Source organism: Dromaius novaehollandiae, chromosome 3, assembly GCF_036370855.1.
Source record: "Dromaius novaehollandiae isolate bDroNov1 chromosome 3, bDroNov1.hap1, whole genome shotgun sequence".
Lineage (NCBI taxonomy): Eukaryota > Metazoa > Chordata > Aves > Casuariiformes > Dromaiidae > Dromaius > Dromaius novaehollandiae.
This window is the reverse complement of record NC_088100.1, coordinates 63703653-63723520: the sequence shown is the minus strand read 5'-3', so window position 1 is coordinate 63723520 and position 19868 is coordinate 63703653. Positions and strand designations below refer to the sequence as shown.

General features: G+C 40.6%; 1 long non-coding RNA gene across 1 annotated transcript in view; it reads right to left on the bottom strand.

Annotated features, from left to right (window-relative positions):
• Nucleotides 1–2066, bottom strand: part of LOC135327875 (uncharacterized) — a 57300-nt gene extending 55234 nt beyond the window's left edge. The window contains exon 1 of the long non-coding RNA XR_010388377.1: nt 1864–2066. This is a non-coding gene — a long non-coding RNA (uncharacterized LOC135327875). The remainder of the gene's footprint in view (nt 1–1863) is intronic.
• Nucleotides 2067–19868: the final 17802 nt, after the last annotated feature.

Below are 19868 nucleotides of genomic sequence, written 5' to 3'. Positions count from 1 at the left end.
GACCTGAAACCAGTGGCCAAACACATGGAAAAGTTCTACTTCTTGAAGCAAAACAAGACGTAGCATTATTCTCTTGCAGCATCAAGAAAGAATAGCTGCCTTCAGATACCCTAATTTAACGGAAGGAGGATTTAAAAAGACCATAAAAGAAGAAACTGTATTAATCAAGAAAAAAGGGGCACAAACAAGGGAAGAAGAGGCAATACAACATTAAGCACAAATTCTGACTGCATTCCAAATGCGGATAGAGAAAGCTTTAGAGACAACTGGAATGCAGAAGATAGGGAAAAATGGGAAGACCGAGGATAATTCCCAGATTTTTGGTCTTAGAAGCAAAAATTAAAAACAGAGTTAATAAGAGCATACCAAAATCAGAAACTCAGAAAATAAAAACTTCTTGCCAATAATCTCTTTCTAAATAAATGAAGTTATGTCTGTACTCAGGAGATGACAGAATCAAGATGGCCATATGAGTGGGAGTTAGAAAATATAGACCTGGTAATAGCTACATAGAAAAAATGGGTAAAATAGATACCAATAAGGAGCTCTGACAGAAGCCTGCCAATGGCAAATTCTTAAAAATGTCTAAAGAGAAGGGGATAGAAGATTGTGGGGCTGGCCAAGACTGAAAATTGAACAGGTAGAAAAGTAGATTTTGAATCAATTCCTGGTTTCTTGCTCAACAGGTAAGGCAGAAACAGGAGAAAAGAGACTTAGATCTTGTCTATGCTAGGTTATCTGAATTACCTACAGGATTTTTTTTTAACTGTAAGCACCATTACAAGTAATTTCTGTTCTTGCTTTGCACATTACTTAAGGAGGAAAATGCTATGAAAAATAATGTGTTTTATTCATTTTACTCTCTATCATCAAACCATTTGGATATTTAAATTAGTCGTTTTCTTCACTAATTTTCATTTTGAGTTTATTCTAGTCAGAAATAAATTTCAAATTGACTTCTAAACTAAATATCTTTATAAAACTCATATGTAACTTTGAAAAAATGGTGTATTTAAGTAAGACAAATTAAAAGTAAAGTTTTCAGTTTTGCTGGTCAGATACCAAAATCTGACCATATCAGTGTGCCAGTGCATCACTTAATAAAGGCAACATTTCTTAATTATTACTCAGGCCCATCACTGCAAATAAAAATTTATGTTTGGTTGAGTGCAGAATTTCAGTACAAAACTAAGTTGAGATTTCTCATGGTTTTTGGTCCCAGACTGTTTCACAGCAAAGTAAAACCCAGTCAAAACTTATCCCATCTGTCTTAGAATTAAGCCAGATTAAAAAGTTACTGCAAGATACCTCACCTATGACTGATATTTAGACATGCTCAAGCCCAAATTGCTCTCTACAAAAAATAGCTCCTTCATATATTTTGGCCAACAGTGACACAGTCAACTGGACTACATAAAGTCTACCTAGACTCTACTTAGTATAAATCCACAGTTTTGTTATCTCATTGCTAGTAATAAAAGGATGAAACACTTGTATGGCTTTGATACAAAAATAGAAAGTGTGGACAACAGTAAAGTTTTTGACAAAAATGGTTTGCAAAATTGCAAAGAAGGCAAGTAAACTCATGTTGTTTCATTTACTTTATAGGTACCTTTGGTGAAGCAAGACTCAACAACAGAGGTATTAGAAGCAAATAACAGCAGCAGATTTGCAACAGAAATATTTCCCAAGTTAAAAAATGGCAACTTTTGCTGACAGGAATAGTGCAGAAAAAAGAGAACCTATCAAAGAACTAACAACTAAAATCTCCAAACTTAGATCTTCTAAAAAAGCCTTTAAAAGAGAGAAAAGATATCAGATGAAACAAATCAACAATTACATTTAAAAGAATAAATTACTTACCTAAGAAAAGACTGTGGCAAGTAGTCTACAAATAAAAGACTAATTGTCTAATAATCATAGGAGACAATAGGGAAACAACTCAGGAGAGCCAAGTTCTCATCATTTGGTAATTAAATTAAAGCATATCATATAGCTATTAGGCAGCAAAAGAGGAAAACTGTGTAATTAAAATGCATGCACGTTGTTGAGCAAAGATGCACTAACTGTCCAAGGGGAACAATGCTATTTTGAAAAGTCCAAATGCAATAATGCTGCACTTAGTTGCAGGCAAATTCTAGCTCCAATAGCCAAAATACTTCAAAGACGTTACACTTCATGACATGTGCTGTTACACTGCCATCCTGCGCAAGTTGCCTGCAGCTTTACATGAAGATAATAATTTGCCTGATGATATCTTGCTTGAAAAAACAACAAGAATTATAGCATACTTGTACTGAAGACATGAAAAAATCAGTACAGATGCAGCTATACTGCTGCAGGCACTGCTGATAAAATAGTAACCCTAATGAAATCAATAGCCAAACTTTCTTTTCAGTGAGGTCAGGATCTCACTGTCTGTAAAGACAATTTGAACCTACAGCTTCTGAACCCTGACTATCTGGCAGTTAAACAAAAAGGGTTTATCTCACTCTTTTTCTCATGTTGCAAATATAACACATTATTATAAATAGTTATTATATAAATATGTTATATTTAACATATTGGTACGCAGTCTGAGATAAGAGGGATAAGAGGGAGTGTTGATGTGAGCCTCCTATTAATATCAGCCCGTTAAAATGAAAATAAAATTACCAATTAGAAATTTAGGAATCTTACATTTCCTATTAACGTCAAGTCTCTCCATTAATATGACAACCAAGGACTGAGTTTCTTAAATCATTTCAAAGTCATAAACTAGACACCTCCTTAAAGAGACCAAAAATAGATTTCTTCAGATGTTTCTTTGCATTTTATTACAAGAAATTTTTGTTTTGAAAGCAGCCTATAAGTAAAAAATGTAGTAAATTGTGAAGTAAGACTTCTGCATTATAGAAATTTTAGCTTTGGTAAAACAGTCATCCACAATATGGTGAAAAGAGAAGGAAAAAAAATCCATTGCAATAATTGTTTCTTGTCCCTACCCAGGAAAACACTTTAATTTAAGACCATAATTATGGCTCAACAAAGTCAAAGAGGATGAAGGACATTCTTAAACACGTGCAAGAGCTCTCTTCTGAGATGGGACTAAATAAAGTACACATTTCTGTATTTCTCTGAGCTAAAGTCACTAACTTTAGGAATAGGAGGTAAGTCAACGATGGAACTAACATGGAAATCTCCTTACGTCCAACAGTTGAAGCTTTCTGGGAAATGGCTATAGAAACTCACACTGCTATGTAAGCATGTATAGAAGTTTATACTGACAATATCTGCACATTAGGGGGGCACCAGCTTTCCAAAATAGACTTTATGACTTAATTTCATAGCAAAAAAAATTCGGCATGCAATGTACATTGAGCTCAGGAAGCTAAGCATCTTTGCACAACTAACCTCCAAATTTGTTATAGTTACTGATTGACTTTACAGTCATTTTTGTGACATTTCTTTCTTTCTTGTAAATATCACTTAAAAATTCTTCTGTGAGCTGCCATATAAATTACACAAGTTTCAACTTATGTCGAACAATCCAATTGCTTACTCAGAATACCCAGTAACAGCAACTGAATTACATTTGACTATCAAGACAAAATAATCCACTATGGAAACCTCTTAAACAATTAAAAATTCTATCAAAATATCATTGCATCTTTAGATCTGTGTGAATTGCTCAACTCCAAATCCTGTATCTATTTTTTACATTTGAGTGACATCTAGAGATTCTTCCCTGCAAGTGACAGATTTTACCTTTTTGTTGAAAGTCAGGCTCTGACAAGAACGTTGCTCCATTCTTCATCATTCTAGAACTCCTGCAGGATTTTGAGAATACATATGGTATTTGCAAGCTTTTCAGCAATCTCTAACTGTACACTACAACATGTCATCATTGTGCAAGTCCCTTTCCAGCTCCCATACATAGCAAATGCAAGATAAGTAACTGGAAGCCCTCTGTATACAAGCCCCATCAGCTGAAAAATCAGGTGAACACGTGGAGCATAGGCTTTTCAATCCATTGAAGAAAGAACAAAATTCCATGCATCCATATTACTGCTATATCTTTTTTAAAAGTTGTTTTTTCTCTTTTCAGCAGAACAGGATTTGCACATTTTTGTATGCTTTTGGGCAGGGTGCATTTTGTTTGGAATACACTTTTTTTTTCTTTGGTGTGTTCCATAGGGCATCAAATCACAGACAAAACTTATTCTATTACTTCTTGAGGGGTCAAAGTTCACAGGCTGGATTTCCTAGGTGTCACTCCAAATTTCCATTGCCTTTGCAACAATGAGGAGATTCTAAATCTTTTCCAAAAAATTCCACTGTCAAGAAATGCAAAAAAGGAAATTTGTGCTACTAACTTTGGAATACACACTGAAACATTTTGAGCTGTATGGAAGTGTTACAAGACAACCCTGAGAAGCTCAGAAAGAATGTTTGAAGTAGGTAGATTTGGATAACTTCTATCTTAGGCAGAATTTGCTTAGCATGAGTAGCTGCACACTTGCTTAGCATGAGTAGCTAAATTTGCTGAAGCCTTAGGCCGCGCTCCTAGTACGGTAAGAAAAGGCCTCAGAGCTGGTGCAGGCTGGAAAGATAAGGGAGTTACAAGCAGTCTGCATTCCTGTGCCCCACTCTCCGAAAGGGAGGATGCCAAGGCTGAGAAGTAAGGCCTGTTTGGGCGCCAGGACCTTGGGAAGCAAAGCTTCCTCTCACTGTTGAAACAGTGCTGATTAAGGGGTCTGGATTATGTCTTCTTCCTCAGGGCCTTGGGAGATAACACCTACTGACCCAGCTGGGGCAGTGTTAATTGACCAGGACCTTGAGGAGCAGGGGCGGGATCCAGGGAATGAAGAAATCACTAACCAATCAGTGTAAAAGGGAAAGTCGTAAATCTGGCAATTTATGTGTATAAATGCTACTTGAAAAGTTGGGGTGTGTGTGCTTGATTTGTGGGAAACCACCGAGCACCCAGGCTTGAGCAACTCTGAAATAAATAAATAAATGTCTCTCCTAAGTGTGTAATTATTGGCTTATTGCACACCGGGCAACGAATCCGCTTTTCGGACAACAGTTTTCTGGCGACCCAGGTGGGACTCTCGCTGTAAAGCCTTGCCTGGATCGTCTTGCCAGTTCCGGCGGGGAGACGCTGCTCATCGGACTCCAGCGCGCACCGACCGTTTTGTTCGGGGACTCCATGAGCACCCTCCCTGGTCGGAACAGGTAAGCGACTCAAAGGTGCAACGCAGTAATTATTAAGAGACATTGCATAAAGGGTATGATGTAAGGGTAATTGGTTGTGGTAACCAAAGGTAAGCTTTGTACACGTTTGGACAGTGACGACTGGAGTGTACGAAAGCGTAATTGGTAAGAACGTTCTTGTAAGGGTAATAATATGGGAACAGGACAATCTGTGGGGGTATCCTCCTGTTCTCCTTTAGGATGCATCCTGAAACATTGGAGTAAGTTTGGTGGGAATCCTTTAACAAGGAGAAAATTAAAGGAATACTGTACTCAGTGGTGGCCAATGTATAAACTGGAGGATGAGGAAAAATGGCCAGAAATGGGAACGCTAAACTATAATACAATCTTGCAACTCATGTTGTTTTGCAGAAGACAGAACAAATGGGATGAGGTCCCATATGTAGATTTGTTCTTCTCTCTGAGAAATGATCATGAAACTAGAAAAAAATGTAAGCTGTTGATCTCTGACTCAAATGTGTTAATGATGATGGGAAACAAAGAGAAAATGTCTTGGTGTTGCTCTGCTTGTAGCATTGGGAAAAGATGTTTAAAAGTGGGTGATGAGGAAGAGGATGTACAATTATTGGTCTCTCCGGAAAGAGATCAAGATAGTGTCGATAGCAGAAATGAGGGAAGTGAGGTATGTAGCCCGATTGCAGGCAGAACTCGGGCTACTCGGGCTCAACATCCCGCGATTCAGGCCCCGCTGCGTCAAGCAGTCGGACCAGACGGGATGCCTGTGTATGTGAAGGTCCCTTTTTCAACTACAGATTTAATGAATTGGAAGGAGTCTGCCGGGTCGTACCGAGAAAATCCAGAAAAGATGTATCAATCCTTTAAAATGATAATTGAAAATCATAATCCAGATTGGCAGGATTTACAGGTGCTTTTAAATACTTTGCTTTCACCTGAGGAGAAAAGAATGGTATTAGACAAAGCTCAAGAGGAGAATGAAAGACAAAATGCCAGAGACGGACCAGACCGTTTTATGCCGACCCGGGAACCGGGTTGGGATCAAAACACAGGGGCAGGCAGGTTAATGACTAAACAGTACCAACAGTTAATATTATATGGGGTAAAGCATGGAGTACCTAGGCCCAAAAATATTGCAAAACTAGTATCAAGTCGCACAGGGTAAGAATGAGGATCCCTCGGCATTTTACGAGCGGTTATGTGAAACTGCCCGAAAATGGACAGACTTGGATCCCGAGGACGAAGCAAATAAAATGACTTTTACTACATTATTTGTAAGACAGTCAGCACCAGATATAAGGAGAAAGCTTCAGAAAGTAGATGGTATGTCGGGGATGTCAATATCGCAATTAATAGAAATTGCATATAAGGTGTACAATAACAGGGAAGAAGTAGAGAGAAAGGAAAAACAAAAGGAGAAACTGAAAGATAAGAGGCAAAATGCTGCAATCTTGGCAGCTGCATTTGCCCAAGCACAAACTCCCTCTCAGGGAAGGAGTTTTCCGAAAGGACAAAGACGTGGAAGAGGGTATAGAGTAAGAGGGAATTTGGGAGATAGAATTCCGCTAAGGAGAGATCAGTGTGCAATTTGCAGGGGGAAGGGGCACTGGAAAAATGAGTGCCCGAAGAGACAAACAGATCATTGCAAACCTCAGTCTGCATCTGTTCCAGAGGCAGATTTACTCATGATTGGTACAGAGGATTCAGACTGATGGGGACCGGGGGTTGAGGAATTGGATTCCCCAGCCGAACCCCTGGTTTCAGTAAAGCTGGGGAACGAAACAGTTAAATTTTTAGTAGACATTGGAGCAGCATATTCAGTACTAAATAGCTGTAAGGGACCAATGAGTAAATTCTCTATGCCAGTAATTGGGGCCACGGGAAAGTGAGAGGTCAAACCTTTCTTTCAACCAATTAAATGTGAAATAGGAAATAGGGTGTTAACACATGAATTCTTATATATGCCAGAATGCCCATTACCCCTAATGGGGAGGGATTTACTGAATAAACTGGGGGCACAGATAACCTTTGATCAAAACAAAGTTAAGGTGCACATTCCACAAAGTAACGCCTGGAAGGCACAAGCATATATGTTGCAGAAAGCACTGGATTCCGAACAGGTGGAGGATGGACCAAGCAAAATTCCCTCTGAAGTAATGGACGCAGTAATCCCTTTTGTGTGGGCAACGGAGAAACCCGGAAGGGCCAGATGTGCAGAACCGGTAAAGGTGGAATTAAAACAAGGAGCTAAACCGGTAAGGCGAAAACAGTATCCCATGAAGTTAGAGGCCCGTGTTGGACTGGAGCCTATGATTAATAATTTCTTAAAGTATGGACTGTTGCGAGAATGTCAATCCGAGTACAATACTCCAATCCTGCCTGTAAAAAAAACACATTCACAAGAATATCGTCTAGTACAGGATTTGCGAGCTATTAACCAGATAGTGACTGATGTGCACCCAGTGGTACCCAATCCATACACTTTGTTAACGACGATAAATGATTCCAATGTCTATTTTACAGTATTGGACTTAAAAGATGCTTTCTTCTGTATCCCTTTGGAGGAACAAAGTCAACAATTATTCGCCTTTGAGTGGGAAAGTCCTACAACGAAACGCAAAATGCAGTTGTGCTGGACAGTACTCCCTCAAGGATTCAAGAACAGCCCTACAATTTTTGGTAATGTACTTGCAAAAGAATTAGAATTATGGCAAGGTAAGAAAGAGACCACTACCTTATTACAGTATGTGGACGATATCTTACTGGGGGCAGACACTATTGAAGAATGTAGAGAAACAACCATCAGTTTATTAAATTTTTTGGGAACAGCGGGATACAGGGTGTCTCGGAAAAAAGTACAGATCATGAAGGAAAGCGTAATCTATCTAGGATTTGAAATATCCCAGGGGGAGAGAAAATTAGGAATCGAAAGAAAAGAAGCGATTTGTCAGATCGCCCCCCCAAAATCAAAAAGAGAACTCAGGGGATTTTTAGGAATGGCTGGGTGGTGTCGCCTGTGGATACCTAATTTTGGATTAATGGCAAAGCCTTTATATGAAGCTGTTAAGGGGCCGGGAGACTTGCTGGAGTGGACTTCAGAATGCCGAAAAGGATTTGATGAAATCAAGATTGCTCTCATGAGTGCCCCTGCATTAGGACTTCCAAACCTAACAAAGCCATTTGAGCTTTATGTACATGAGAGAGGGCACCAGGCTTTGGGAGTGCTTGTACAGACTTTAGGAAATTGGAAAAGACCTGTGGCTTACTTTTCAAGACAGCTGGATAAAGTGAGTGCAGGGTGGCCAGGATGCCTCAGAGCAGTTGCAGCTGCTGTGCTGTTAATACACGAGGCACAAAAATTGACGTTGGGACAAAAAGTGACTGTTTATGTGCCACATGCTGTTGCAGCAGTTTTAGAACAAAAAGGGCATCACTGGTTATCCCCAAGTAGGATGGTGCAGTACCAGGCAGTGATACTTGAGCAAGAAGATGTAACCATGAAGGTGTCTAATACCCTTAATCCGGCATCTCTATTACCACTTCATGAAGAGGGGAGGTTGGCTCATGACTGTCTGCAAACTATTGAGCGAGTATATTCCAGCCGTCCAGATTTGAGAGATATTCCGTTGCAGAACCCAGACTGGGAATTATTTATCGATGGGAGCAGTTTTATAGTAAAGGGAGAAAGAAGGGCTGGATACGCTGTTGTCACTTTGGAAGGAGAAATCGAAGCAAGATCGCTACCAGCAAATACATCCGCCCAGAAAGCAGAACTGATTGCTTTAACCCGGGCTCTGGAATTATCAGAGGGAAAACGGACTAATGTGTTTACAGATTCAAAATACGCCTTTGGGGTTATACATGCCCATGGCGCAATTTGGAAGGAAAGAGGATTGCTATCTTCTCAAGGGAATCCTATAAAATACAGTAAGGAGATTATGGGATGTTAATAATTGCAAAGGGTATTACACAAAAATGTGAAATCTGTCTTAGAAATAATCCCAGGATTCAGAAGAAGCCCCCCCCCAGGGGAAGTAAAAAGGGGCTTCATGCCTGGGGATTACTGGCAAATTGATTTTTCTGAATTACCAAAATGTAATGGATATAAATATTTGTTGGTAATTGTTGACACCTTTTCAGGATGGCCTGAGGCTTTCCCGTGTCGTACCAATAAAGCCAGGGAAGTAGTAAAAATGTTATTAAAAGAAATTATACCAAGATTTGGGGTACCAGAAGGGTTTTCTTCAGATAGGGGACCTCATTTTATAGCAGAAATAGTACAGCAAATCTCAAAAATACTACAAATTAAATGGGACTTACATACCCCCTGGAGACCACAATCCAGTGGAAAAGTGGAAAGAATGAATCAAACAATTAAGAGACAGGTAGGAAAATTGTGCCAGGAGACTCAGATGAAATGGATTGAGGTTTTACCTCTGGCATTATTAAGAATCAGAATAACCCCAAGGGTTAGGGAGAAAGTTAGTCCATTTGAGATTCTGTATGGTAAACCTTACACTGTAAAACTAACTGGAAATGAAATTCAAATGCACGTTAAGGGCGATCAAATTTTAAGTGATTATCTCTTGTCTATGGCAAAGGTTCTTACTTCTCTCCATAGGTACATCCAGTTAAGATCTCCTGTACTTTTAGATTCACCCGTACATTCATTCCAGCCGGGAGATCAAGTGCACCTTCGGACCTGGAAGGACGAGCCATTGGTAGAAAAGTGGAGAGGACCGTATCTTGTACTGCTAACAACAAATACTGCTGTGAAACTGCAGGGAATTGATTCCTGGATCCACTACACCCGAGTGAAAGCAGTGCCTCGAGAGACGTGGAAAGCTGAACAAGTTCAACCTTTAAAGTTGAAAATATATAAAGATATATGAGTTGTACTGGAAGCGAATCGGTTTTAAATTTAGATTGTACGCAGGGAAGAATTGCTTTAATCTGTTTGTTAGGAATAGGGTTAATATTGTTGTTATGGTATCTGTGTAAAAATAATGTTCTCCTTAATAACCAGGGGAGAAATGTGGTGGTTAGCTTTTCTAGGTTGCCTGAGCCAAAAAATTAAAGGGAATCAGGAAGGATTTTGGGGTCACAATCTCCATTTGGAAGTAATTACGAAATCTATGAAGATAGTTAACCAGAGGGATTGCTGGGTGTGTACCCACTTCCCTGAACATTCCAACAAGGGCTTCCCCCTAATTGGAGTGCCTCTTAATTTTTCCTTTATGGAATTTATGAGACAGATAAGAAATGATAGTGATCAAACGAGATATGATGAAACAACCGAACAGGAATGGGAAGTCCAGAGTGTGACAGGAGATTATTATCAATGTATCCGAAGATGTAATAATAGTAATAGATGGTGGGAGAAAACTGTACTTTATGGAAAGCAACCGATCAACTGTACTGGAGCCATTAAGGTAGGAGGTTATAAAAATTGCTCTCATATACCTGAAATAGGTTATAAGTGGCCAAATAAGGAACTAAATGGGTGGCGTGTTCCGAAAGGTAGTGGATGGTATTGGTTGTGTGGGAACAAGGCACGAAAAGTGCTACCTCCTAATTGGTCAGGGACGTGTACTTTAGGGGCAGTAATCCCTGATGTTACTATAAGAAAAGAATTGAGTAATAAATACCAAAAATCCTGGCTAAGAACATTCATGAGGAGACAAAAGAGGGTCAATAATCCTTTAATAGATTGACCTACTAGGTTTCAGTCATTCGTAAGGTGGCTGTTTCCACAATTGGGAGTGAGTGAACTTGAAAAAGCAATAGTAAATATTTCAGCAGTTATTGAAAAAATAGGGAACAAAACCTCTGATGCCATTGCAGCTTTACAAGAGGAGGTTTCAGAAATTGCTAAAATAAGTACCCAAAACAGGATGGCTCTAGATATGTTATTGGCATCTCAGGGAGGAGTATGTACAGTAATAAATACTAGTTGCTGTGCATATGTGGATCAAAGCGGGAGAATTTCTACCGATCTAAATGAAATCTGGAAGCAGACTGAAAACTTACATGGGGTTCAGAAAGATGATACTTCTTTTGGATTTGAAGAAACATGGAAATGGTTGACTTCCTGGTTCCCTGATGTGAGCTCATGGGTTAAAAAATGTTTAATAATTTTGGGAATGGTGCTAGTAGTTTTTGTATGCGTTTATGTAGTGATTCAATGCATTTCTAAGTGTTTTAGAAAATTAATATGGGAAAGATTTTAAAAGAGTGAGACTAATATGAAAATGATCATATAAGTCTCAAAGGGGGGAATTGTTACAAGACAACCCTGAGAAGCTCAGAAAGAATGTTTGAAGTAGGCAGATTTGGATAACTTCTATCTTAGGCAGAATTTGCTTAGCATGAGTAGCCGCACACTTGCTTAGCATGAGTAGCTAAATTTGCTGAAGCCTTAGGCCGCGCTCCTAGTACGGTAAGAAAAGGCCTCAGAGCTGGTGCAGGCTGGAAAGATAAGGGAGTTACAAGCAGTCTGCATTCCTGTGCCCCACTCTCCGAAAGGGAGGATGCCAAGGCTGAGAAGTAAGGCCTGTTTGGGCGCCAGGACCTTGGGAAGCAAAGCTTCCTCTCACTGTTGAAACAGTGCTGATTAAGGGGTCTGGATTATGTCTTCTTCCTCAGGGCCTTGGGAGATAACACCTACTGACCCAGCTGGGGCAGTGTTAATTGACCAGGACCTTGAGGAGCAGGGGCGGGATCCAGGGAATGAAGAAATCACTAACCAATCAGTGTAAAAGGGAAAGTCGTAAATCTGGCAATTTATGTGTATAAATGCTACTTGAAAAGTTGGGGGCGTGTGCTTGATTTGTGGGAAACCACCGAGCACCCAGGCTTGAGCAACTCTGAAATAAATAAATAAATGTCTCTCCTAAGTGTGTAATTATTGGCCTATTGCACACCGGGCAACGAATCCGCTTTTCGGACAACAGAAGTGTCATTACTAACTTCAAGAACTGCTTAATATCAGCAATTATGTTATACACTATGCAAAGTATATAGGAAGGACTATAGGACATAGGACTTCACTGGAAGAAACATGGAAAAAAATCACCCTTAGATCAGCATGTCAAATCTTGGCTTACAGTAGCTTTGAATTTGTGACTTTTAACCATTCCAGGTTCAAGGTACCAAATTTAACACAGACTTATATTCTTGGTTTTATCACAGAACACCCTGTATCTATTTTGGATAACTGAACTGCTAAGAGCTGAAGTGTTTTCTTCCACCTATTACCCAAAAAACATCCAACGAAACCGACCAGTTGAAGAGGTGAGACAGAATTCTCCAGCATGGAAAACTGGCCTGACCACTATTCACCTATAGAACCAAGACTGAAAAAGTATTAGGGCCTTTTCACAGAAGTAATGGCCACAGCACTTCTGAAGACTTTCTTACAAAACAAGTACTCCTGGAAACTTTACACAAGTGTTATGGAAATTAGGCTTGTCGGCCACCATAACAGGGCCCCACCCTAGGTTCCCACAGAAAAGTTCAGGGCCAAATCAAAGCAAATTAAATAATTAAATTTTAGTTACACGTGTGCAGTAATTACAGCTCGAGCTGGGTGCCTCCAAAGAGGGACCCCGAACAAAGAAATCCCTGGGCAATTATACCTTCCAATCAACGCTCTCCACCCCTCACACGGTAGTTTGGACCAATAGTAATATTTTGGTCTGGGGTCTCCTGCTCCTTATTGGGTCTCATCACTGTCCCTAGGTAGGCTGTTTATCTTTACCGTTGGGGTTTCTGTTGACAGATGTGTCTTGATTCCTCCGGTCCTGCCTTTGTCTCTCAAGGCTCTGACAAAGAGGTGTTGTTCCAGCAATTAGCACTGCCCCAGCAGTGACAATAGGTGTTATCTCCCAAGGTCCTGACGAAGGGGATATAATCCAGACCCTGAGATTGTCCAGACCCCCTAATTAACACTGTTTCAGCAATGAGAGGAGGCTTTGTTTCCCAGGGTCCTGGTGCCCAAGTAGGCCTTATTTCAAAGCCTTGACATCCTCCCTCCTGGAGCGCAAAGCACAGGAATGCAAACTGTTTGCAACTCCCTTATCATTCCAGTTTGAACCAGCGCTCAGGCCCTTTTTTTAGTGAACTAGGTAAAAGTTCATTATTTTATCTAAGTGCAGCCTAAGGCTTCAACAAATTTAGCTACTTATGCTAAGCAAGTTTTACATAAGTTGTGCTATGCAGCTACCTCTAGACAGTTTCAGCTTAATATTCTTTAACAAGTTCATATTAGTAATAGGAAAACTTGTTGATGTCTAATGCCAGCTTTACTTAGAAGGCCTTGCAGCTCATTACTGTTGTTGCCAGACCAAATCTTTGACACTATCAAATCATGCTTCTGTGCCAATGATTAAAAATGACTGTTCCTGAATTAACCAAAACCCAGCCTCCTAACTGCCATTTGACACTAATTCTGCCAGGCCCAGCTTTCATTCAAGCTCTTCGGGACTTGCATGATCTTACCTTTCAATACATATGAAAAATAAGATCTTCTTCAGCCTTGCTGTCAGAAGATCTGACAATAGCCTCAACACTTACCCTTCTGCTAATTAAAATCCTACTCACCCTGGAACTGATTTTATATGGTAGGCACCAAACCTCGTCTAAGTGCTGTGATCCATAGGGGATGCTCATTTAACCTCAATACTAATTCTTACAAGAAGCATAATTAAAAAATGGAGAGCACTCTTTAGAAGTCACTGTAAACAACTAATCACTTTGTATTTTAGCTTTTCAGCCTCACTTTACACAAGCCTTTTGACGTGCCAGATCCAACAATAGTCTTCATTTTCTGCTGTCCCAACTACTAGAAGAACCCTAACCGTAATCTAAAAGCTTAGCTATACTGACGTGAACTACATCTCCCACATAATTAGCTATGAGTCTTCCCCAGAAAGCCTCCTTCCTAAATTACAGGCCCAGAGGGTCCAGCAACACCATTAGCTTTTTTGTCCTTCCATTTCAACCATACACTAACCACAACATGGACAAAAATGTGATTCTTTGCTTCCAGAAATCCTGCCTTAAACTCCCCTTGTGTCCAAAAGCCTAAGTCCCTTCCCTCATTTGTAAGCAAGTGATCAGACCATACACCATCCAACCCTGTCGCCACCGCCCTCTCCCTGGCAGTGTGCCCACAGGAATATCCAGCAGTACAGCTCATTTTTCATGTCCAAAATCTAAACTCAGTGACAACTCTGGCTTGTTTAAGTATCACTGACTCATACTGACAAAGCAATATGACATAAGCCATTTTCTTTTGCTGACTGGCCCTTTGTTTGTCCTGCAGACTTTACAAACTCCAGCCAAAAAATTGTAGATCTTTAGTGCCTGTTGCCCCAAACTGAACACTAACTATAGCTTTAACCTTTAAAGTTGGAGAAGCAACTTATGCATGCTTATGATTAATCAGAAATCTTTCTTTCTTGATGGTACCAGCTCTTCTCCTACAACTCACTGTTAGAATCCAGCAATATAAAAATCTCTTCTATCCTACATGCAACTTAACTGTCCATGCTGTCTGAAACTATACCCCTAACCTTAGCCTTAACAAAAACAAAGGACCTCCAGCTCTTTACAGGACCTATCTTAAATTGTGTACCCCATCACCTGGGCCTTCATCTGACAGAGGTTCTTCAGCCTCTATTCTCCTCAGCTCTAACCCTAACCTCACCTGTAAACCCAGATTTAAACTTAATTAAAGAGCCTACCCCTGCCAAGAAACCCTTGTTTGTTCATCCCAGTCTGTATTAGTCCTCTTTCTGGCAGTGTAACCCATACAACAAATAGGAATAAACCTACCTCTTCAACTTTTTCTGTCACAAATCAAACGACAATTACAATCATAGCTGTAACATCCAAGTAATTTCACAGTATAGCAACCAAACTTATCACAGCCCTGTGGGCTTTAGGGTATCCAGCAATAAGCATACACTATCAGCTCACGATAATCAGAACCATAAACCAATTTCAAAACTAACATCAGTTTACCTGCTTAGCAAGTAGCCATAAAATGCAAAGAATTAATCCAAAGAAATGTTCCTCTGTTGCGTCAAACCCTCAATTCTAGGTGTATGGGACTTGCATGATCCAGCAGTAAAGGTAGATCTTAGTAATCATGCTCCATTCCTAACCATAAGGAAAACATTAATCTAACCCATATCTATGTCCTTGGGACCTATATACAGCTCAAAATTAACAAAATGCCAATGGTGCCTGCTACACCTGCCACTCACGTTAGACCAGTAAGTCTAAAAAGACTCAGCACTAAATCACTTTCACCCATTATCTACAGTTATCACTATCCTATAACTTGGCTTAAACAATAACCTAGGTACTAACACCCACCACAGAAGTAACATTAACCACTTGACTTCATAGAGCCTAGACCTCGTAGTGGAACTACCCCCAACCATACCCTACCTAAGAAGCTGCTTACTAATTCAGAACTAACCATAACAGTCTTTTGGACTACGGACCAGTGGTAGGCTTAGTGGAAGCCAGGGACAGGGTGGGACTGTTAGATTTATTGCTAGATACCTTTAAGGCTTCAGCGGTAAACTAAAGACCTATACAACAGTCTCTTGACCCTTCTGGCTCCAGCTTCAACACAGTCTTGAAGGTCATCCATAGCCATCCACAATAAAACAAGTGTTTTAATTTATCTCATTCACAAACCTGTAATTAATATTAACCTTAACCAAACCCCAGATTTCCTTCAGGGCCTACTGCAAACCAGATGGCTGAGGCCTAAAGAAGAAAGCAGAAGCCTTTCTTCTAGAATACTGGAAGGCAGAACCCAGAAGGAACACTCTTTTGATATATGGTGGACAAAAGGTGAAATGAATGTATGAGAAAAGAGGAGAGGCCTGAAACACATTCAATTTACATGTTATTTTGTCACATTTGGGAGTACTTCTGTTAAAAGAGAAGAATGTTATGAAACGGAGAAAAACTATTAATTGTAAGGCTTGTAGCCCTGGGATGCAAACCTAAATACTCTTTGCAGTTTTTCTAAAAAAAAAGAACAGAAATAAGAAAAGAACATAGCTTTTAACAAAGCTTCAGTGGACTAGCATTAGTATTGCAACCAGCATCACTGGTGGAGCAAGACCAGTAGTATGGATCACTTCTTGCTACCAGCAGGGATATAAGCAGGGATCACCATAAAGTTTGACCAAGTATGAGTGAGATGGTCATCTTGGAAGTTAGAACCAGCTAGCCACCTAACCCTTCCCTTACCCCAAAACTAGGAAAGAGTAATAGGTACACTCCAAGGAAGAATAATTAGGGCAGTAGAAAGGTAGACTACATAACATACAACATCCATCTCTTTCCTCCCTTCCAAAAATACTCTTTGTTGAGCTAACTTGTTCATGTGAACATTTGATTTAATTCTCTCAGGTTTCTGGCTGGGGAGATTGAGACAGTGTTTATTACCGAATCATAAAATATAAACCCTGCTGTTGTTGCTGCCAACTAAGTCCTGGCTGAAGAGTTAAATTTTAGGGGTTGGCTTTTATTAATTCTCAGTTAGTCTGCCTTTCAAATCAGCAAAACTATTTTGTGTAATATGGCAACGATTCTGTTAGAGAACTGGTGAGTGGCAAAACATGCTGATCCATAAAAAAACGTCTCTTGGAGACAGACACTAGGATAAGGGCTTCACTGAGATCACATTGCAGACTGCCATAGAACACCTGCATCTGTGCAGTGTATAGCTGCCATAGAATACTTGCATCTGTGCAGTGTATAGCCTTATGTTTATGGGAGAGGACAGTGCTTGTGCAGCATTTTTATATCAGGCAACAAAGAACCTCTGCAAGGGAGCTCTAAGGTTACAGTAGAACATGGTATGTGGAAAGCGTTTGGGAGTCTGTCTTCACCACTGTCCTGTAGTGGATTCTTAAGAAAACTTCTAGTTTTCAGCACAGGTTGTCACACCATGGCTGACACACTGCATATAGGGCTACTAGCCACAGTCCTAGGTACAGCTGCATTGGCAGAAGTGTCAGCAAAAGCTCTAACAAAGCACTGGAAAAGGTAGTGCAGCCCAGTTCCAAGTTAGTTAAACATGGCCTTTGGAGGTATAGTAACTACGCTAGGGTTAAAACAACAACCCGTATTTGACTCCTGATTAGAACATACTTCTGAAATGCTGAAAGAATATCAGACATCCAAAATAGAAGACAAATAAATTTAACAGAGAGAATCAGGATTCAGTTCAAGATTAGTAATATTTAGCTGCCTACATACAGGCATCTAAATTCCCGTAATAGACCCAGAGACCTAGTCAAAGGTAGTGATTCAGCCCATCCTAAAGCAGACACCTAGTGGTTCATGAGTTTAGTTGTTCTCTGGGCTCCACTGACTATACTTACTAGAGTTGCTAACACATAGGCATCCTCTGCCATTTAAAATGGTCCTAAGGTATTTAAGACATACATGGATGTGATACAGGACATATGGTGGACCCATATATCTTTCTGGAGGTCTTACATACCCTCCTGGAGCCAGAGGCCAAGCAGGATGTCAAGGATTATTTCAAACACTGTCAGACACTTATATTTAGGCCATAGTTAGAAGCCAAAGTCCAGAAGTGGCAGAAACAGAGGTATGGTAAGAAGTTTGGAGCAGAAACCACGTAGGCCCCATCCTCAAGCTGTCTAATCCCAGACTAAATAAAGTCTGAGGTCTCATATGCATCTGCCCACGTTGTTCAGTTGTTACCATGGCCCTTGACAGTTTTGAACTGGGCCAAGTAGCACTCTCTTGACAGTGCTGTGGTAACCAGGTATTAGCAAAAGTCAAAGATGATTATATCAGTACTGCCTACAAACGCAGCCAACAAAACAGCAGTCACTGTTAAATCTGAAGGACGGAATGTTCTGCTGTCCTTGATAATGCATTTTAGGTTACCTTTCAGTCCTTCTACAGTAAGAAGCTAAGACATTCCAAAAGATGCAAGTTTGTGTTGCTTTAATAAGAGACAAACAACCTTACCACAGGCATGTCACTGTACAACTAGAATTCCCTGACAAAGCTACTGAAATAAGAAAACTAGTAAACATTTGTAGAGGACCGGTTCTCTACATGCGGTTTTGTCTCGACATTGCTGCTGCTGCTGCAAAGCCGCTGCTGCCAAGGCGCGTCGGGCAATGCCATGCCGGCGCCCCCGGGAGCCATCCGCGAGGTAAACAACCTCGTGCACCTGCACAGGGTAAAAAGGGCGCGAAAAGGGCAGAAGGTCATCTCAAGGGCATGAACCGCACGTACTCATTTGCCATCTGCGCATGAGCAGGAGACTTCCAGATGCCCCAGCCCGTTTCTGGAAGGTTCCGAGAGGGCGGACTGCGCATGACAGTTAATCTGCATGGGAAGCGAGGAAGCGCCTCCCAGAGGTGGGGCAAGAACCTATAAAAACTGCAGACTGTGTGAATGGGGGGGGGGCTTGCTTGCAACGACTGAAGAACTCGAGCGGAGTCAGTGGAACCAGACGGGAGCTTCCCGCCTCTGCCCCCCACCCCCGCCGCCGAGACTCCCAAAAGAAGAGGACCAACGGGACGCCGCTGGATCCACGGGTGGTGATATCTGTCTCTCTCTCTGTCTTCTCCTTTTCCTCTCTTTTTCCTAAACGTGTGACGCGAGACATGTCTAGTTAGTTGATTCCATTTTGCCTTAATAAATCTTAAAACTGGTTGGCTGGTGTCGTTTCACCTTAATTCAGTCCAAGGGCATCACGAACTTGGTCGTTTGGCCCCAAGGGGAGGGAGGTCGTCCTGAACGACTCCCTTCGGGCCGCGACAACATTCTCCCTGACCTGCAAGATGTCCATGATATAGTATGCAAATAGGGAGCAACTTTAAGTTATTTAGAATACTAGCTAATTACTGCAAACAGAGGGTAAAAACAGTCCCTGGATGTTTTGACAATTCTTTCACTATACTCATCACTCTATAGAAAAATCAAAATCATTAATACAAAAAATGTTTTTTATTTACTCAAGAGAGCATTGATGCACATTGGCAAGAGTGCAAGAATGTTAATTGCTGGAAGAGCTGAAGTAGGTTTCAGCAGGTTTCTCAGCTGCATTAAAAGCCAAGGATAAAGTCAGAATTAGGGCTTGTTAATAATGGTGTTTTATGGGTAGGAGTTCAGATGACTGGCTTGTAAATACTTCTGAGGCTACTCTTAAGTCTCTTGACACTTTAATAGAGCTTTCTGACTGTACCAAAGCGTTAGGATTGGTATTGGTGTTCAGGTTCAGGAAAAAAGGTTTTGAAGAGGTATCTTTTCTGCTGGATCCTAAACAAGCCATGGAGATACAGTAAGGCTAGTCAAACAGAGTAAACATTTGCAGTAATCAGAAACCAGTATTCTCTTTTGGGGGACCATTTTGACATGTTCTCTGTATTGAAGGTTGGGGTTAGGATTTGGATTAGAGCTTCAGTTTGGGACACACGAAGTCTTGGAAAAAACTGCTAGTTTTTTAGGTTTTTGGGTTTTTTTTCCCTGAATCCTGCTGGGCCACAGATGTAGGAGTTTACACCTAGGATGGAAGACGTGGCATAGAAAGCTTCTATTCTTTGCTGGAACTTGTTGGGACCACAATGCTAAAACAA